The sequence below is a fragment of the Rhinoderma darwinii genome, chromosome 5, assembly GCF_050947455.1.
Source record: "Rhinoderma darwinii isolate aRhiDar2 chromosome 5, aRhiDar2.hap1, whole genome shotgun sequence".
NCBI classification, from domain to species: domain Eukaryota; kingdom Metazoa; phylum Chordata; class Amphibia; order Anura; family Rhinodermatidae; genus Rhinoderma; species Rhinoderma darwinii.
The window spans coordinates 119,938,628-119,960,598 of record NC_134691.1 but is presented as its reverse complement, the minus strand read 5'-3'; the positions used below and the strand labels follow the sequence as shown (position 1 = coordinate 119,960,598).

Here is a 21,971-nt window from a genome sequence, read left to right as displayed (position 1 = left end):
TTTGTCATGCCTGAACGCTGCACATTTTAATTTACTCTGCAGGCAAACTCATTGTTATATAGTTATCCATAGAGCAATTATAGAACTAGGATCCACAGGTAATGAATTGTAAAATATTAACAATTATAAAATAGTACTAAATCATATGTAGCAGTGCTTCCAAACTAGGCGCATATAAATATTCTGATGTAGCTTTTTAACTGCCTATGACTGGAGAATATAGGGAGAGGACACAGATGTAGAAAAGCTGAATTTCTCTACATTACTTGTAGTTGTACATATTCTCAGCTACCATAAACCAGGAGATTTACATGCAGTCCTATGTAAAAACACAAATAGCACACTGTAATATCAGAATGGCTTGTGCCAGACAATAAAACCTGGACTTGTGTAATAAAATAACTTCATTCATAAAATGTTGAAGGTTTCTAATCTCACATAACACACAGGTAGAAATACAAACACACTATATCAGACAGACAAAGCTGCCCCAATATTTTTGCATTTAAGTGGTTAGATAGAAGTAACCCCATAAATCCCTTCTGTACCTGGAGATCTTTAGGAATCTTCGTAGCATTTGATGTCACCGGTGTTTAACTCCTGATCATGCTGCACAATCCCATTGCTTACTGACTGGTCCATGATCCACTTTATACACTATTATAGGAGCTGGCAGCTGGAAGAGAACATGCAGGTGTCTAGAGTTCCGAATGAACTGATGGTGTAATCACATTTTAGTCCACAGACCAGACAGCAGCTATTGATCACACACACTGAGCAACTGTGTTTTATACCTGCAGCAGCTAACATCAGTGATATTGAGCTTCTAGCTCCTCCTCGCCCCCCTTTCATCCTCACCCAACTCTAAAATTCAACCATTTCTCATCACCATCAGGGGGCGCAAGTCAGCATCGCTACAAACGTACTAGATTCTTATAAACACCTTTGTTTATGTCAAGAACTATTTATATACGTCAGCCCTGCAGCAAATATGATCTATAGTACTACCTACATTTAAAACATAGAGGAGAGAGATGAGACAAGAAGAGACAAAGAGAGAGAGACAGAAGATGAGAGAGATAAAAAGAGAGAGAGAGAAGGGGGGATTGAGAGAGATATGAAGAAATAAAAAAATAAGAGAGAAGAGACAGAAGAGAGATGAAGAGAGATAAAAACAGAGAGCCGAAAAGAGGTGAAGAGAGAGAAAGAGCACGAGGATGAAGAGAGAGATAGAAAGAGAGAAGAGAGCTGAAGAGAGATGAAGAGAAAAGAGAGTGATGAGAAAAGAGAGAGAGGAAGAGAGGGGAGAGAGGGAAAAGAGAGAAAGAGAGAGAGAAGTAAGATGAAGAGAAAGAGAAAGCAAGAGAAGAGAGAAAGAGAGAGAAGAGAAAGAGAGAAGGGATTGAGAGAGAGATATGAAGAGAGAACGAGAGAAGAGATATGTAGAGAGAGAGAAAGAGAGAGAGAGAAGAGCGGTGAAGAGAGAGAGAATAACAGAGAAAAAAAAGAGAGAATGAGAGAAAGAGAGAGAAGAGAGATGGAGAAGAGAGGAAGAGAGAGCGAAGAGGAGAGGGAGATAGAAAGAGAGAAGAGATAGAAGAGCGAAAGAGAAGAGGAGAGAGAGAGAGAGAGAGAAGAGGAGATAGATAGATAGATAGATAGATAGATAGATAGATAGATAGATAGATAGATAGATAGATAGATAGATAGATGAGAGAGAGTGAGATAAGAGGGTATAGAGGGAAGAGGAGAGAGAGAAGAGTGGATTGAGAGAGAGATATGAAGAAATAAAAGAGAAGAGAGAAACAAGAGAGAGAAAGAAGATAGAGAGAAGAGAGATGAAGAGAGAGAGAAAGCGACAGAACGAGAGAAGAGAGATGAAGTGAGAGAGAAACAGAGAGAGAAGAGAGGTGAAAAGAGAGGAGAGAGAGAAAAAAAGAGAGAAAGATAGAGAAAGAGAGAGAACGAGCGAGAAGAGAGAAGAAAAGAGAGAGAAGGAGAGATGAAGAGAGAGAGATGAAGAAAGATAGAGAGAAGAGAGAGAAAGAGAAAGAAGGGAGATGAAGAGAAAGAAAGTGAGAGAAGAGAGAGAAACAGAGAAGAGAAAGAGAGAGAGAAGATAGATGGAGAGAAAAGAGAGATGAGAGAAGAGAGTAAAAGAAAGCAGAGAACGAAAGAGGGAGAGAAAGAGAGAGGAGAACCGGAGAGAGAGAGATGGAGAGAGAAATAGAGAGAGAAAAAGAGAGAGAGGAGGTGAGAGAAGAGAAGGGAGAGAGAGAAATAGAGAAGGAGAGAAGAGGAGAGAGAGAAGAGCAAAAAGAGAGAAGAGGAGAGAATGGAAGAGAAAGAAGAGGAGATAGAACGAGAGAAGAGGAGAGAGAGAAGAGAGATGAGAGAGAAGAGAGATGAGAGAGAAGAGAGATCAGAGATGAGACGAGAGAAAGAGAACAGAGATGGAAAGAGAAGAGAGAGAGAGAAGAGAGATGAAAGAGAGAGAGAGAAAGAGAGATAAGAGAAAAAGAGAGAAAAGAGAGATGGAGAGAGAAGGGAGATGGAGAGAAATAAACACAATGAGAGAGAAGAGAGAGAGAAAGAGAGAAGAGAGAGATGAAGAGAGAGATAGAAAGAGAGAAGAGAGTGATGAGAGAAGAGAGAGAATGAGAGAGATGGAGAGAGAGAATAGCGAGAAGAGGAGAGAAAGATAAAAGGAGACAGAGCGGAGGGGAGTGAGGGAAGAGCAGGGAGAGAGAGAAGAGGAGAGAGAAGAGCAGAGAGAGAAGAGGAGAGAGAGAGAGAGGAGGAGAGAGAGAAGAGGAGAGAGAGCGAGAGAAGAGGAGAGAGAAGAGGGGATAGAGAGAGATATGTAGAATGAGAAGAGAGAAATGAGATAGAAGAGAGAATAGAATAGAGAATATTGATGGGAGAGAAAGAGAGAGAAAAAGATGAAGAGAGAGGAGAGGGAAGAGAGAGGAGAGAGAGATGGAAAGAGAAGAAAGAGAGAGAAGAGAAAGAGGGAGAAGAGAGATGAACAGAGAGACAGAGAAAGCGAGAGAAAAAGAGAGATAAGAGAAAGAGAGATGAAGAGAGAAGAGAGAGAGAGAGAAAAGACAGAGAAGAGAGATGGAGAGAGATAAAGACAAAGAGAGAAGAGAGAGAAAGAGAGGGAGAAGATAGATGAAGAGAAGAGAGAGAGTAGAGAGGGAAGAGAGAGAGCGAGAACAAGAAAAAAGAGAGATGAAGAGCGAGATAGATATATAAAAAGAGAAAGAGAGAGAGAAAGATATTCCAATCACTTATATAAGAAGCTCCAGGCATTGCTTCATATTCATGTTGATTCGTTGTTTTACTACAAAGTTAATACTGTATGTGTTCTGTCCCGAGGAGGGTGATGCACATTGGAAGACTGTGGACTGGATGTCAGGTTTAGCCCCACAGCAATATGAAAATAAAACCTGCGCCCCCCCCCCCCCTTCTTTGTATGTCTTGGGCTGACAATCCTGCCACCCCACACTCCTAATTCATAAATTGCTGAATTTTGTCAGTAGATTTGTATTGTTATGCAGCCTGCAAACTGGTAGAGAGAGGAGGTCTTGCGTCATAAAACCCATCACCCCGGTCCTAGATTTCAAGCTCTAGTATTGATCTTTAATGTAGGAAGGTTCGACTATATAAGTTCGGCTCTGCAGGACAACCAACGTTTATTGATATCAATGGACACCCATTCATTTTAGTGGTTGCCTTGTAATACTTCATGAAGATTTACAATACATAAAACTATGTCAGTTAACCCCTTAAAATTCAACAGCGCCTCTGCAATCCCGCACCTTGGCAATTATGCTGTAGGGAAACATTACATGGCATCCACTAAACTTAATAGGGCACGCACATGGCAGGGCTTGACCTGTTAGTAAAACCCTGTTAACCCTTTCACTGATAGGGTATGTTCACACGCTAAGAGGCATTTACGTGTGAAAAGACAGACTGTTTACAGCTGCCTCGTTTCACACGTAAATGCTCCTCCTCGTAATTTACGAGGCGTCTGTGACGCTCGTAAATCTTGAGCTGTGCTTCATTGAGTTCAATGAAGAAAAGCTCAAATTACGTGGCAAAGAAGTGCCCTGCACTTCTTTGCCGAGGCAGTCAATTTACGCGTCGTCGTTTGACAGCTGTCAAACGACGACGCGTAAATTACAGGTCGTCTGCACAATACGTCGGCAAACCCATTCAAATGAATGGGCAGATGTTTGCCGACGTATTGTAGCACTATTTTCAGGCGTAAAGCGAGGCATAATACGCCTCGTTTACGCCTGAAAATAGGTCATGTGAACCCAGCCATAGGGGTTTTGGTACAATTTTCAAACTATTGATGTAAAAATGATATAAATTAAAAAATTATATACCGTAATACCCCTACACCCATATATTTTCTGAAAGTAGACAACTGGCCAGGGCCGCACTTTCTATAAGAAAGGGTGAGACATACTGTAAGTACTGTACTACATGACAGATTTCACAATCAGTGGCCTCTTCGGTCAAATGTTGTGCTCCCGCATCACCGTTTCGCAATGGGAGCCATGATTCCAAGATCTAAGCTCTAGCTCTTATATTCTAGTTGCAGAAATGGTTTAAAGTCATGTCCTTGGCAGTGAAAAGGTTAATACCTGTTCCCAAAACCCACCTACCTACATATTTGGTATTCTGGACACCTTGCGAGATTATGCTGTACAGCACTGCATTGGGAGTTAGATGTTCAACAAGGAAACTGTTGTCTAATCCATACATATGGTATCTGCAGATGAAATGTCCTGTGAGGTATACATTTAACGGATAAACAGCCAAATGAGTTTGATGTATTACAAAGAAACAGTAGTTGATAATTTATTATGCTTTTGTTAAAAATATTTGTAAGTAAAAGTGATGTTCTAATTTTTTCAGCAGTTTCCCAATGTTATTATCAATATCACTACATTTATAGGTAGGAGTAAATTTCAATATTAGAGCAAAGCGACGGTGGATAATCATATCTGTGGGTGCTTCACTTCAAGTGCGTCATTAGCATAATGCTGCCTTTGTTGGGGCATGACCACACATGGCGGAATTCCTCCGCAACTGTCCGCATCAATGCCGCACCTAATCCGGGTTGCGGATTACGGCTGCGGATCTGCACAAAATGTGCAGAAAATTGATGCGGACTAGCTGCTGCGGACTGCGGGAAAAGTGCTTCCCTTCTCCCTATCAGTGCAGGATAGAGAGAAGGGACAGCACTTTCCCTAGTGAAAGTAAAAGAAATTCATACTTACCGCCCGTTGTCTTTATGACGCGTCCCTCCTTCGGCATCCAGCCCGACCTCCCTGGATGACGCGCCAGTCCATGTGACCGCTGCAGCCTGTGCTTGGCCTGTGATTGGCTGCAGCCGTCACTTACTCTGAAACGTCATCCTGGGAGGCCGGACTGGAGACAGAAACAGGGAGTTCTCGGTAAGTACGAACTTCATTTTTTTTTACAGATACATGTATATTGAGATCGGTAGTCACTGTCCCGGGTGCAGAAACAGTTACTGCCGATCGCTTAACTCTTTCAGCACCCTGGACAGTGACTATTTACTGACGTCTCCTAGCAACGCTCCCGTCATTACGGGAGCCCCATTGACTTCCTCAGTCTGGCTGTAGACCTAGAAATACATAGGTCCAGCCAGAATGAAGAAATGTCAAGTAAAAAAAGCAAGACGCATCCGCAGCACACATGACATGTGCATGACAGCTGCGGACTTCATTGCGGAACTTTGAATCTCCATTGAAGTCAATGGAGAAATTCCGCCATGAGTCCGCCACTGCTCCGCAACAGACAGAGCATGCTGCGGACACCAAATTCCGCTCCGCAGCCTATGCTCCGCAGCGGAATTGTACGCATCGTGTAAACGAACACTGCGAAATTAAAGTGAAAGTCAATGTAGAAACGGCTCCGCTGCGGATTAACGCTGCGGAGTGTCCGCAGCGGAATTTAAGTGCAATTCCGCCATGTGTGAACCCGCCCTTGCATGCATTCTGTGAATAATATTCTCACTGGGAACGCATGATATGTTAAAAGGAAATCACGGAATCACAGCATCTGTAACAGTTGTTACAGCTGACAATAGCTGCACTACTTAACGGCTACGTGAACCTTTGAAGACTTTTAAAAAAAACTAAAACAGTGTATTAGAGTGTATCCTGCCCTGAAACCTGAATCCGTTAGGTCAGCGGGAATGACAGATTCAATGATAGCAGGTCCTGCGTGATCGAGCTGTATTGATCACATCTAAGTTCATAACGTAGATGTGATCGATAACAGGTGAATCCTGAGTTGTCAATGACCGGGCCGGCCTTAGGATAGATGGCCCTCCATGCGAAATTATCTTTCGGCACCCCACCCCATCATAAAAAAATGCCCCATAAAAAAGTATAATGCCCCCCACAGTATAATGCCCTTTATAGTGCCCCCATACAGTATAATGTCCCTTTAGGGCCCCACAAACAGAATAATGCCCCTTTAGTGCCCCCCATACAGTATAATAATAATATTTCATATAATATATTATAACTCCTTCAAGGACACAGTATTTTGTCCTCTAATTTTGCCCACACAGTATTATGCCCCCTAAGTGCCACACACAGTATATTGCCCCCAGTAGTGCCCTTACACATTATAATGTCCTCTTAGTGGCCTCCACACAGCAGAATGCTCCCCTCCCGTGGCTGCCACACACAGCACCCCTTGTAGATAGTGACTCGCTGTAGATTGTCATACAGCCTCCCTGTAGACAGTGCCATAATCCACCACCTCCTCCTTGTAGACAGTGCCATACAGCCCCCCACCTCCCCCTTCTAGACAGTTCCATACAGCCCCCCACCTCCCCCTTGTAGACAGTGTCCCCCAAACAAATAAAATTGTACTCACCTAGGCCCCATTCTCACGACAAACGAAGCTGCTCCACAACGCTGATGACGGGATGCTTGCGTAGGCCGGCATGATCCAGTGATGTCAACACTCCAGCCTGTGCTGATCATCAGCCCGCCACTCTCACTAAAAGGACCATCAGCCCGCCACTCACAGATGCCCCTGTAGATAGTGCCACATAGCCCCCTTGTAGATAGTGCCACACAGCCCCCTTTTGGTAGTGCCACACTAAACCCTTGTAGATAATGCCACACAGCTCCCTTGTAGGAGGTGCCACACAGCCCCCTTGTAGATAGTGCCACACAGCCCCCTTGTAGGTTGTGCCACACAGCCCCCTTGTAGGTTGTGCCACACAGCCTCCTTGTAGGTAGTGCCACACAGCCCCCTTGTAGATAATGCCACACAGCCCCATGTAGATAGTACCACAGAGTCCCCTTGTAGGTAGTGCCACACCCCCCTTTATAGGTAGTGCCACACAGCCCCCTTGTAGGTAGTGCCACACAGCCCCCTTGTAGATAGTGCCACACAGCCCCTTATAGGTAGTGCTACACAGCCCCCTTTTAGGTAGTGCCACACAGCCCCCTTTTAGGTAGTGCCACACAGCCCCCTTTTAGGTAGTGCCACACAGCCCTCTTGTAGATAGTGCCACACAGCCCCCTTGTAGATAGTGCCACACAGCCCCATGTAGATAGTACCACAGAGTGCCCTTGTAGGTAGTGCCACACCCCCCTTTATAGGTAGTGCCACACAGCCCCCTTGTAGGTAGTGCCACACAGCCCCCTTGTAGATAGTGCCACACAGCCCCCTTATAGGTAGTGCCACACAGCCCCCTTTTAGGTAGTGCCACACAGCCCCCTTTTAGGTAGTGCCACACAGCCCCCTTTTAGGTAGTGCCACACAGCCCTCTTGTAGATAGTGCCACACAGTCCCCTTGTAGGTAGTGCCACACAGCCCCCTTGTAGATAGCACCCCCTCCCCCTTCCAGTAGATAGCGCCACTGTAGCACCCTGAAGGATCGAAATCCCCCTATGGCCGGGGTATCCACTCCAGGAGAAGCCCCTGACGTTTCTGTTCATTTATGGACAGTGACGTCAGGGGCTTCTCCTGGAGCCGAATTACCGGCTATCACGCCGGCAATGCTGTGGATTCTGCTTCAGGAGTTGCCACTGATGTCACTGTCTATATATGGACAGATACATCAAGCGCTGCATCCTGGAGCGGAATCCCAGGCCCCAGGGGGAATCCGCTACTTCAGGGAGCTACAGTGGTGCTACGTACATGAAGGGAGGTGGGGGTGCCATCTACGGAGGTGGGGGTGCTATCTACAAGGTGCTGCAAAAAACTTCCCCTCCTCCTCACATGCACTTTGCGCTGTAAGGAGGAGGAAAGAACGCATGGCCATGGTTCAGAAGAGAGTCGCGGCACCCCTGGAGGGTTCTCACGGCACCCCAGGGTGCTGCGGCACCCCGGTTGTGAGCCACTGGCCTAGTAGATACGATGAACGCAGCTGCTCCACCACACCGATGATGGGAACTTTGCGTAGGCTGGGGTGATCCAGTGATGTCATCACACCGGCCTGTGTTAATCATCAGCCCGCTACTCTCCCTAAAATGACCATCAGCCCGCCACTCACAAATGCCCCCTGTAGATAGTGCCACACAGCCCCCTGTAGGTAGGGCCACACTGACGCCTTGTAGGTAATGCCACACAGCCCCCTTGTAGGTAGTGCCACACAGCCCCCTTGTAAGTAGTGCCACACAGCCCCCTTGAAGGTACTGCCACACAGCCCCCTTGTAGATAGTGCCACACAGCCCCCTGTAGATAATGCCACACAGTCCCCTTGTAGGTAGTGCCACACCCCCCCTTATAGGTAGTGCCACACAGCCCCGGTTGTGAGCCACTGGCCTAGTAGATACGATGAACGCAGCTGCTCCACCACACCGATGATGGGAACTTTGCGTAGGCTGGGGTGATCCAGTGATGTCATCACACCGGCCTGTGTTAATCATCAGCCCGCTACTCTCCCTAAAATGACCATCAGCCCGCCACTCACAAATGCCCCCTGTAGATAGTGCCACACAGCCCCCTGTAGGTAGGGCCACACTGACGCCTTGTAGGTAATGCCACACAGCCCCCTTGTAGGTAGTGCCACACAGCCCCCTTGTAAGTAGTGCCACACAGCCCCCTTGAAGGTACTGCCACACAGCCCCCTTGTAGATAGTGCCACACAGCCCCCTGTAGATAATGCCACACAGTCCCCTTGTAGGTAGTGCCACACCCCCCCTTATAGGTAGTGCCACACAGCCCCCTTATAGGTAGTGCCATACACCCCCTTTTAGGTAGTACCACACAGCCCCCTTGTACATAGCACCCCTCCCCCATCTATGGGGGTATTATACGGTATGGTGGCAGCTATGGTGGCATTATACTGTAGGATGGCAGCTAATGGGCATTATACATTGTGGGGTCAGCTAATGGGCATTATACTGTGTTGATATGCACACCGCATCGGTTGTCCCTATTTGTGATACTTGAAAGTTGGGAGGTATGGGGGAATCCCTGGCCAAAGCATTGCCGACGCTCTTCCTGGGAATTCCGCTTCTGGAGAAGCCGCTCACGGCACTATCCATATATAGACAGTGACGTCAGTGGCTCCTCTAGGGAGCCCCAATGGCGCTATGTACTGGGAGGGGGGTGTAGTGTTGTCTACAGGGGGAAGTGTGGCAGTATCTACAACGGAGGTGTGTGGCACTATCTGCAGGGATCTGTGTGTGGCACTATCTACAGGGGGACATGTTTGACATAATCTACAGGGGGGTGTGGCACTATATACATGGGGAGGTGTGTGGCTCTATCTACAAGGGGAGGTGTGCGGCAATATCTACAGGGGGCTTGTGGCACTATCTACAAGAGGAGACTGTTCATTATGTCACCATATAGTCTCATTAGCCTCAGTTATACAATCTGTTTTAGTCAGGCACTGACCTCTTTATTTATTTTCTTTTAATTTATTGTTATGTTAACTATTTTATATAACTATATGCTTGTAAAATGTAAAAATGGTTTTATACTTGAGTTACATAAAAAAAAAGGTGAAAAAAAAAATTACATCTCATTGAGTGGTAGAGAAGGCAAACACGGTGAGGGGGAAAGAAGTGTCGGGAAAGAGGTTGGGGTGGGGGGGCGCCAAACTGAATCAATACCCCGGGTGCTGGAGAACCTAGCTACGCCTCTCTTGATCTTAATGTTATGGTGGTATTATTCAGTAATAAGAACTAATAGAAGTAATTGAATAATCCTTACGTCGCGGTAATATTTGCATATGATGTGGAGGTATTATTCGGTCTCTGCAGAATTATTTCACCATTGCATAATGGTTTTATTTGGTCAGTGTATGACTATAATTTAGAGGCATGCTATACATATTTATGATAAAGCCAATTATTAAAGGGTGGTCCTAAAGCTAGACACTTAACTAACCACCCCTAGTCGTTTCCACTGCCTGAAATTAGCCACTTAACCAGGACATCCTGTTCGTTGAGCACCTCTATGTTTGATGCTAGGCAGTTGCCTCTTTGCATGTTTCCCATAGAGAGCACCATGCCCAAAACATGCCAATGCCAATAGGTCTGCCTTTTAAAAAGGGAGGAGGCAATGTGGGACTAAAAAAATCTGAAACTGATTCTACTGAAGGTAATGATTTTAGGTTATAAAAACTACATATGACTTTGATTACAATCTGATATGTGTGTAAAAATGTTAAACGACAATCATACTTTTTTAAATAAATAAATAATTTTGCCTTGCACATGAAACTTTGTAGACTGCGGGCTGTTTTACACCTGTATAATAATAGGAAGCTATTAAAAAAACACAGCATGGAGCTGTTCTGTAGAATTTCTCCTACACAAAAAGTAATTAAGACATGTTAGTACTTTACACATAGGTGAAAATTTCATGAGACGTCTACATGACTGAAATCACCACCTCCACCTTGAGCATTTCATAACATACATTAAACAGCAGGTAACCCTAAAATAAATAAAACAATAATACCTTTCCCTCTTGTGTGAATTGTTTTAATATTCTATTCACTTTTTTTTATTTTATCTTTATTTTTGTCTGAAAGATGCTGGATTTCTAAAGATGACAACCAGCAATGGCTGCCATTATAGTGCCTTAAATTTGTAGCTTAAAACAGTAGGATGAATACAGTACATATTTAAAATAGAACATAATGTGGCAGATTTACTATTTAACCCTTTCAGGACTAAGAGTCATTGATGCCTCAATGACCAGGCCTAAATTTAAAGTTTTGGCATACATTCTTTTAAACTGTCATAACTTCTGAACTACTTCGGATAACTTAACCATTTTTTTTTCTTTTTTCGCAACAAATCACGATTTAAAAAAATATATAATTTTACTACATATGCAACACATATTTTATATTACAACGAAACAATTGATCAAAAAAGTGCCAGATTTAGTGTAATTTATTCAATTACATTAAATAGTTAATGTATGACTTAATTAACTAACAATTTATGATCACGCTAACTAACCTACTATTCCTGCCTGCCTATTCTAACACTACGGGGCACAGGGAATACAAAGTATATACTTTCTATATACTTTGTAAATGTATATAAATTTATATGTGTGTGTGTGCGTGCGCGCATATATATATATATATATATATATATATATATACACACTACCGTTCAAAAGTTTAGGGTCACTTAGAAATTTCCTTATTTTTGAAAGAAAAGCACAGTTTTTTTCAATGAAGATAACCTTAAATTAATCAGAAATACACTCTATACATTGTTAATGTGCTAAATGACTATTCTAGCTGCAAACGTCTGGTTTTTAATGCAATATCTACATAGGTGTATAGAGGCCCATTTCCAGCAACCATCACTCCAGTGTTCTAATGGTACATTGTGTTTGCTAACTGTGTTAGAAGGCTAATGGATGATTAGAAAACACTTGAAAACCCTTGTGCAATTATGTTAGCACCGCTGTAAACAGTTTTGCTGTTTAGAGGAGCTATAAAACTGACCTTCCTTTGAGCTAGTTGAGAATCTGGAGCATTACATTTGTGGGTTCGCTTAAACTCTCAAAATGGCTAGAAAAAGAGAGCTTTCATGTGAAACTCGACAGTCTATTCTTGTTCTTAGAAATGAAGGCTATTCCATGCGAGAAATTGCCAAGAAACTGAAGATTTCCTACAACGGTGTGTACTACTCCCTTCAGAGGACAGCACACACAGGCTCTAACCAGAGTAGAAAGAGAAGTGGGAGGCCCTGCTGCACAACTGAGCAACAAGACAAGTACATTAGAGTCTCTAGTTTGAGAAATAGACGCCTCACAGGTCCTCAACTGGCAGCTTCATTAAATAGTAAACTAAAAACGCCAGTGTCAACGTCTACAGTGAAGAGGCGACTCCGGGATGCTGGCCTTCAGGGCAGAGTGGCAAAGAAAAAGCCATATCTGAGACTGGCTAATAAAAGGAAAAGATTAATATGGGCAAAAGCACACAGACATTGGACAGAGGAAGATTGGAAAAAAGTGTTATGGACAGACAAATCGAAGTTTGAGGTGTTTGGATCACACAGCAGAACATTTGAGAGACGCAGAACAACTGAAAAGATGCTGGAACAGTGCCTGACGCCATCTGTCAAGCATGGTGGAGGTAATGTGATGGTCTGGGGTTGCTTTGGTGTTGGTAAAGTGGGAGATTTGTACAAGGTAAAAGGGATTTTGAATAAGGAAGGCTATCACTTGATTTTGCAACGCCATGCCATACCCTGTGGACAGCGCTTGATTGGAGTCAATTTCACCATACAACAAGACTAGAGATGAGCGAACTTATGAAAAGTTCGGTTCGGCAAGTTCGCCGAATTTCGTGCAAAAGTTCGATTCGGACCGAACTAGTTCTGACCGAACCTGTAATACAAGAAAGCCCCTAAAAATCGTGTATAACACTGTTTTAAAGCCCTAGAAGCCCTGTATAACACTCTTAGGTCACCCATGAGTGTATCCAAGTACTTTTGAGCTGTCTTTAATGCAAAGTTGGTGTCAAAGTTACGCCAACATGTATGGCTCTAGGAAAACGGATGGGACACGGAGATAACTAACAGAAACCACTGCACTTGTGCATGTTGTATGCTTAATGCATTGTTAAAAAAGGTACAAAAATTTACCATTTTAGGCGGCTGATGCCTGCCAGGGTTCATACATATAAGGTGGTAAAAGAAGAAGCAATGGCTTTTGACAAGCCCTCCAAAAATTGACCCTTTTTATTGGCAGATGCCTGCCGGGGTTCATCCATACATGGATGTAAAAGCAACAAGCAATGGCTTTTCACAAGCCCTCCAAAAATTGACCCTTTTTATTGGCAGATGCCTGCCGAGGTTCTTCCATACATGGATGTAAAAGCAACAAGCAATGGCTTTTCACAAGCCCTCCAAAAATTGACCCTTTTTATTGGCAGATGCCTGCCGGGGTTCTTCCATACATTGATGTAAAAGCAACAAGCAATGGCTTTTGACAAGCCCTCCAAAAATTGACCCTTTTTATTGGCAGATGCCTGCCGGGGTTCTTCCATACATGGATGTAAAAGCATTAAAGCAACAAGCAATGGCTTTTCACAAGCCCTCCAAAAATTGACCCTTTTTATTGGCAGATGCCTGCCGGGGTTCTTCCATACATGGATGTAATAGCATTAAAGCAACAAGCAATGGCTTTTCACAAGCCCTCCAAAAATTGACCCTTTTTATTGGCAGATGCCTGCCGGGGTTCTTCCATACATGGATGTAAAAGCATTAAAGCAACAAGCAATGGCTTTTCACAAGCCCTCCAAAAATTGACCCTTTTTATTGGCAGATGCCTGCCGGGGTTCTTCCATACATGGATGTAAAAGCATTAAAGCAACAAGCAATGGCTTTTCACAAGCCCTCCAAAAATTGACCCTTTTTATTGGCAGATGCCTGCCGGGGTTCTTCCATACATTGATGTAAAAGCATTAAAGCAACAAGCAATGGCTTTTCACAAGCCCTCCAAAAATTGACCCTTTTTATTGGCAGATGCCTGCCGGGGTTCTTCCATACATGGATGTAAAAGCATTAAAGCAACAAGCAATGGCTTTTCACAAGCCCTCCAAAAATTGACCCTTTTTATTGGCAGATGCCTGCCGGGGTTCTTCCATACATGGATGTAAAAGCAACAAGCAATGGCTTTTCACAAGCCCTCCAAAAATTGACCCTTTTTATTGGCAAGGGTGAGTAGTAGCAGCACATTAAAAGACACTGGACGACAGTCACAGGACAAAGCCCTGTGGTGGGGCAGGCCTGCTTGTAGCAGACGGGCGGCAGTGGAGGTTTATTGGTGGTAGTAGTCGAGGTAGCCAACACAGACAGCAAGGGTGCAAGCAGTAGTAGCAGTAGTAGCAGCACATTAAAAAAAGAGACTGGACAGTCAGAGGAGGACAAAGCCCTGTGGTGGGGCAGGCCTCAGGCCTGCTTGTAGCAGACGGGCGGCAGTGGAGGTGTATTGGTGGTAGTAGTCGAGGTAGCCAACACAGACAGCAAGGGTGCAAGCAGTAGTAGCAGTAGTAGCAGCACATTAAAAAAAGAGACTGGACAGTCAGAGGAGGGCAAAGCCCTGTGGTGGGGCAGGCCTCAGGCCTGCTTGTAGCAGACGGCAGTGGAGGTGTATTGGTGGTAGTAGAGGTAGACTAGCCAACACAGACAGCAAGGGTGGTAGGACTGGTAGTAGCAGCAGCACATTAAAAAAAGAGACTGGACGACAGTCACAGGACATAGCCCTGTGGTGGGGTAGGCCTGCTTGTAGCAGACGGGCGGCAGTGTAGGTGTATTGGTGGTATTAGAGGTAGCCAACACAGACAGCAAGGGTGCAAGCAGTAGTAGCAGTAGTAGCAGCACATTAAAAAAAAGAGAGACTGGACAGTCACAGGAGGACAAAGCCCTGTGGTGGGGCAGGCCTCAGGCCTGCTTGTAGCAGACGGGCGGCAGTGGAGGTGTATTGGTGGTAGACTGGTAGTAGCCGAGGTAGCCAACACAGACAGCAAGGGTGCAAGCAGTAGTAGCAGTAGTAGCAGCACATTAAAAAAAGAGACTGGACAGTCAGAGGAGGGCAAAGCCCTGTGGTGGGGCAGGCCTCAGGCCTGCTTGTAGCAGACGGGCGGCAGTGGAGGTGTATTGGTGGTAGTAGTCGAGGTAGCCAACACAGACAGCAAGGGTGCAAGCAGTAGTAGCAGTAGTAGCAGCACATTAAAAAAAGAGACTGGACAGTCAGAGGAGGGCAAAGCCCTGTGGTGGGGCAGGCCTCAGGCCTGCTTGTAGCAGACGGGCGGCAGTGGAGGTGTATTGGTGGTAGTAGTCGAGGTAGCCAACACAGACAGCAAGGGTGCAAGCAGTAGTAGCAGTAGTAGCAGCACATTAAAAAAAGAGACTGGACAGTCAGAGGAGGGCAAAGCCCTGTGGTGGGGCAGGCCTCAGGCCTGCTTGTAGCAGACGGGCGGCAGTGGAGGTGTATTGGTGGTAGTAGTCGAGGTAGCCAACACAGACAGCAAGGGTGCAAGCAGTAGTAGCAGTAGTAGCAGCACATTAAAAAAAGAGACTGGACAGTCAGAGGAGGACAAAGCCCTGTGGTGGGGCAGGCCTCAGGCCTGCTTGTAGCAGACGGGCGGCAGTGGAGGTGTATTGGTGGTAGTAGTCGAGGTAGCCAACACAGACAGCAAGGGTGCAAGCAGTAGTAGCAGTAGTAGCAGCACATTAAAAAAAGAGACTGGACAGTCAGAGGAGGGCAAAGCCCTGTGGTGGGGCAGGCCTCAGGCCTGCTTGTAGCAGACGGCAGTGGAGGTGTATTGGTGGTAGTAGAGGTAGACTAGCCAACACAGACAGCAAGGGTGGTAGGACTGGTAGTAGCAGCAGCACATTAAAAAAAGAGACTGGACGACAGTCACAGGACATAGCCCTGTGGTGGGGTAGGCCTGCTTGTAGCAGACGGGCGGCAGTGTAGGTGTATTGGTGGTATTAGAGGTAGCCAACACAGACAGCAAGGGTGCAAGCAGTAGTAGCAGTAGTAGCAGCACATTAAAAAAAAGAGAGACTGGACAGTCACAGGAGGACAAAGCCCTGTGGTGGGGCAGGCCTCAGGCCTGCTTGTAGCAGACGGGCGGCAGTGGAGGTGTATTGGTGGTAGACTGGTAGTAGCCGAGGTAGCCAACACAGACAGCAAGGGTGCAAGCAGTAGTAGCAGTAGTAGCAGCACATTAAAAAAAGAGACTGGACAGTCAGAGGAGGGCAAAGCCCTGTGGTGGGGCAGGCCTCAGGCCTGCTTGTAGCAGACGGGCGGCAGTGGAGGTGTATTGGTGGTAGTAGTCGAGGTAGCCAACACAGACAGCAAGGGTGCAAGCAGTAGTAGCAGTAGTAGCAGCACATTAAAAAAAGAGACTGGACAGTCAGAGGAGGGCAAAGCCCTGTGGTGGGGCAGGCCTCAGGCCTGCTTGTAGCAGACGGGCGGCAGTGGAGGTGTATTGGTGGTAGTAGTCGAGGTAGCCAACACAGACAGCAAGGGTGCAAGCAGTAGTAGCAGTAGTAGCAGCACATTAAAAAAAGAGACTGGACAGTCAGAGGAGGGCAAAGCCCTGTGGTGGGGCAGGCCTCAGGCCTGCTTGTAGCAGACGGGCGGCAGTGGAGGTGTATTGGTGGTAGTAGTCGAGGTAGCCAACACAGACAGCAAGGGTGCAAGCAGTAGTAGCAGTAGTAGCAGCACATTAAAAAAAGAGACTGGACAGTCAGAGGAGGACAAAGCCCTGTGGTGGGGCAGGCCTCAGGCCTGCTTGTAGCAGACGGGCGGCAGTGGAGGTGTATTGGTGGTAGTAGTCGAGGTAGCCAACACAGACAGCAAGGGTGCAAGCAGTAGTAGCAGTAGTAGCAGCACATTAAAAAAAGAGACTGGACAGTCACAGGAGGACAAAGCCCTGTAGTGGGGCAGGCCTCAGGCCTGCTTGTAGCAGATGGCAGTGTAGGTGTATTGGTGGTAGTAGAGGTACTAGCCAACACAGACAGCAAGGGTGCAAGCAGTAGTAGCAGTAGTAGCAGCACATTAAAAAAAGAGACTGGACAGTCAGAGGAGGGCAAAGCCCTGTGGTGGGGCAGGCCTCAGGCCTGCTTGTAGCAGACGGCAGTGGAGGTGTATTGGTGGTAGTAGAGGTAGACTAGCCAACACAGACAGCAAGGGTGGTAGGACTGGTAGTAGCAGCAGCACATTAAAAAAAGAGACTGGACGACAGTCACAGGACATAGCCCTGTGGTGGGGTAGGCCTGCTTGTAGCAGACGGGCGGCAGTGTAGGTGTATTGGTGGTATTAGAGGTAGCCAACACAGACAGCAAGGGTGCAAGCAGTAGTAGCAGTAGTAGCAGCACATTAAAAAAAAGAGAGACTGGACAGTCACAGGAGGACAAAGCCCTGTGGTGGGGCAGGCCTCAGGCCTGCTTGTAGCAGACGGGCGGCAGTGGAGGTGTATTGGTGGTAGACTGGTAGTAGCCGAGGTAGCCAACACAGACAGCAAGGGTGCAAGCAGTAGTAGCAGTAGTAGCAGCACATTAAAAAAAGAGACTGGACAGTCAGAGGAGGGCAAAGCCCTGTGGTGGGGCAGGCCTCAGGCCTGCTTGTAGCAGACGGCAGTGGAGGTGTATTGGTGGTAGTAGAGGTAGACTAGCCAACACAGACAGCAAGGGTGGTAGGACTGGTAGTAGCAGCAGCACATTAAAAAAAGAGACTGGACGACAGTCACAGGACATAGCCCTGTGGTGGGGTAGGCCTGCTTGTAGCAGACGGGCGGCAGTGTAGGTGTATTGGTGGTATTAGAGGTAGCCAACACAGACAGCAAGGGTGCAAGCAGTAGTAGCAGTAGTAGCAGCACATTAAAAAAAGAGACTGGAGAGTCACAGGACAAAGCCCTCTGGTGGGGCAGGCCTGCTTGTAGCAGACGGCACTGGGGTGGATTGGTGGTAGAAGTAGTAGCAGCTGCAGCACCAACAGCGGCACATTAAAAAAAGAGTGGACAGGACAGAATCCCATAGTAGCAGGCGGCAGTAGCAGGCGGCAGCAGCAGCAGCAATGTAAGATCTAATCAGTGGCATCAGGCACAGGGGTTTTAAAATCCTCACCGATCCACGCTTGATTCATTTTCAGAAACGTGAGATTTTCCAAGCTGTTGGCGGACAATCTTGTTCGCTTAGGGGTGACGAAGCCCCCTGCTGCGCTGAATACCCTCTCTGACGCTACACTGGAGGGTGGACAAGACAGTACACCCATGGCAAACTGGGCCAGTTCTTGCCAATGATCCAATCTGCTGACCCAGAAGTCCATGGGGTCTGGGATCAGCATTTCTGACGGAGAAAGGGCACAGTCCAAGTACGAGTGAACCTGGTTGTTTAGGTGCTGCACCTGGAGATGGTGAACATCCCTTTGGTGACTAGTGCTACGATGTGTGTCAGGTCGGGGTATTGGATGTAAAAATGTTGTCATCATATTTTCCAAACTGAATTGGCTGCTGCTGCTGCTGCTGCTGCCGCTGCTGCCACGGCTGCCGCCTATTGCAGAGGTAGCTCTGCCAGAGGCGGTGGAACGATGAGACAGTGGGGAGCGGAGAGTGGCCCCCCGGTCAGACATGCTTGCAGCGGGTGTCTGCCGTTTGAAAGCCATGACAAGCTGGCTGCATAGCTTCTCTCTATAATAAGCCAATTTTGCCTCCCTCTCGGAAGGCGCAAAAAACTCCCCCATTCTGGCTTTATACCGAGGGTCTAAAAGTGTGGCTATCCAGTAGTCATCTCTTTGCTTCATGCTAACAATACGACAGTCAGCGCGCAAGTAACGAAGCATACAGCTCGCCATCCTGGCCAGCGTTTCAGAGGGCCCGGTTGGTTCCATCTCCGCCCCATACTGCCATGGTTGTCCATCATCAAGGTCGTCGTCAGACTCGTCATCACCACCATCACTGTCATGTTGTGCGGCTGCCTCGTCCCCTATCCCTTCCTGTGATTCCATCTCCAAATCCAGCTCCTCTTCAGGTCCTGTTTCCTCATCCTCCTCCTCCTCCTCAACATCCATAGCCAGATGTGATCCTTCCTCCATCCTTTGCTGAATCATCGCTGTGAGCGTTTGCTCCATAATGAATATCAGCGGCATAACATCGTTCATTCCGCTAGCGTCACGGCTCACAAATCGTGTGGCCTCTTCAAAGGGCCTCAAAACGCGACATGCGTCTCTAACCAGCTGCCAGTGCCTGAGCTCGAAATTACACTGGCTCCAAACGCTGCCCGTCTGCTGCATCAGGAAATCATTCACGGCTTTCCGCTGTTCGTACAGACGGTCCAACATGTGCAGGGTGGAATTCCATCGTGTTGGAACGTCGCAAATCAGGCTGTGTTCTGGGAGATTGTTTTGACGCTGCAAGTCCAGGAGGGCGTGCTTAAATGCATACGAACGTCTAAAGCGAACGCAAACCCTCCTGGACATGGCCAGCACACCCTTCAAACCAACATATGACTTTAAGAAGCGTGTTATGACCAGATTGATCACATGTGCCATGCAAGGAGCGTGTGTCAGGTGACCTAGACGCAGTGCAGCCACAACGTTCTTGCCGTTATCAGAGACAACATTGCCCAGTGTGAGTTTCAGAGGAGACAGCCAGCGTGCGATTTCCTCCTTGATGCACAGCAGCAGCTCCTGCCCTGTGTGGCTTTTCTCGCCCAGGCTCAGCAGGTGTAAGACAGCGTTGTGGCGCTTCACCTTGCACCTATGAAAAGAGGAGGGAGGAGGAGTGGAAGATACGCTGTGTCCTGTCGGGGACGGGAAGACCTCCAAGGAGGAAGGCAAGGAGGAGGAGGAGGAGTAGGAGGAGAAGGATGGTAGGCGCCTGGTGTCCGGAGTTGAACTAGAAACATACAAGCGTGGAGGTGGTAATGCCTGGCATTGCTGCGGTGGTGCATCGGACTGCAAAATATTGACCCAGTGGGCCGTGAAAGACATGTACTGTCCCTGCCCATAGTTGCTGCTCCACGTGTCGACGGTGGCATGTACCCTGCTGCACACGGATAATTGCAAGGACTTGGACACCTTTTCCTCCACATGCTTGTGCAAGGCAGGGACAGCTGTTTTGGAGAAGTAATGTCGGCTAGGTATTCGCCACCTAGGCTGAGCGCACGCCATCAATTGCTTGAAGCCGGCGGAGTCGACCAGGTGGTATGGCAGCGACTGCACCACCAACAACTTTGCCAGGTGTGAATTAAGCCGCACGACAAGTGGATGACTGGGTATATATTGTTGCTTATTGGACAACGATTCCGTAATGGATAACTGACGGGACATAGGAGGAGCACTAGATGACAGTGATGATGATGATGACAACGACATGGTGGATAAGGCCTGGCTACTACTTAGATGACAGGGACTCGGAGCAGCAGCAGCAGCGGAAGAGGGGTCTTCATTAGATGTACATGATGGTGGGGCATGTTGATTGTCCCACATGGCCTTGTGATGCCGTTCCATGTGTTTACGTAGAGCAGTAGTTCCTACATTGCTGCCCTGCCCACGCCTTACTTTCTGCTTGCAGATACGGCACTGTGCCATGTTTTCCTCCTCTGGGAAGGTACAGAAAAATTGCCACACGGCAGAGTACCGTAAAGAGGTAGTACCACGTCCACCACCACCACCACCACCACAACCACCCGAGCTTGCCCCTTGTCTGGCAGGCTTTTTTCGGGAACCTACACCAGCATCTGTGTCGCCGTCACCGGCTCCTGAGCTGACCCTACCGCTGCAACGTTTTGCAGATTGACTTCTGCCCCTACCTCGGCTTGGCTGTTTATCACATCCAGTGCCGCCACTACTACCCTCCTCCTCTGACGCCGTCATCACCTCGTCACCTGGTTCCCACGTCCTGTCTAAAACAACATCATCATCATAGCCTTCCTCATCATCCCCGCCACTTCTGTCACTGTGTTGTGAATGTGATGTGACATCATGGCGGGCTCCATGCCCCCCCTCATTACTGCGTCTGCCACCACGGCTACCACCACCAACACCCCCACTACCGCAGCTATGCGTCTCGGTCACCGCTTCCACCTCCACCACCGCCGCAACACACTCCGTTGGCTGACTCGCGGAAAACAAATCATCATCATCACTATGTTGTTCAGTATCTTCCTTCGCACCCGAGGAGATGTCTCTTAGGACTCTCAGGAAAGATGGCTTCCCGCTAGGAAGGGGGAGCGAAGACATAGATGATGGAATGGAAACGCTAGAAATACCTATATTACTACTGTCACCGTGCCAAGGAACTGTAGAGGATCTGGAATCCAACGAAACCTGGCTTGAAGCCAGATCGTCAGAGTCTTCCTGCTGAGATGACCGCGAGCCAGCCAACCAGTCCACAATGGCCGTATTGTCTAAAGTAACCCGCCCACCGGAGGAGATGGACAAGTCTGGCTTGCTGATACTACTACTAGCAGGCACATGGCAGCTGCTACTAGTGGAACTGGGCACATGTCTTGTGCCACAAATGCTGCTACTGGGTCTGGCACCAACAGATCCAACATTTGGACTGGAAGAGGAGACGGCATGGGTGTTTCTTCCTCTACCCCGTCCTTTCACAACCTTTTTTTTCCCAGACATTTCAGAGCCCCTTTTAAAAGCGTATTCACACACGGACACTGGCTTGGCAAATGGCAATGAATGAGAATTTCAATCAGCCTCGCTGCAGTGCACTCAGGGAATGCTGGGCCTTGTAGTACTACTAGGCTGCCTGTATGGCAAGTTGGATTGTTATTCCAGGGATGAGCCCCTTTTAAAAGCGTATTCACACACGGACACTGGCTTGGCAAATGGCAATGAATGAGAATTTCAATCAGCCTCGCTGCAGTGCACTCAGGGAATGCTGGGCGTTGTAGTACTTCTAGGCTGCCTGTATGGCAAGTTGGATTGTTATCCTGTTAATA

At 47.3% G+C, this 21,971-nt stretch overlaps 1 protein-coding gene across 4 annotated transcripts in view; it reads right to left on the bottom strand.

Annotated features, from left to right (window-relative positions):
- MC5R (melanocortin 5 receptor) overlaps window positions 1–855 on the bottom strand; it is a 63,532-nt gene extending 62,677 nt beyond the window's left edge. For 3 of the 4 annotated variants that reach the window (XM_075828373.1, XM_075828372.1, XM_075828375.1), the window contains exon 1: window positions 549–855. The gene's annotated coding sequence lies outside the window, so the exon portion shown is untranslated. The remainder of the gene's footprint in view (window positions 1–548) is intronic. The other variant, XM_075828371.1, reaches the window with a different exon arrangement.
- Window positions 856–21,971: the final 21,116 nt, after the last annotated feature.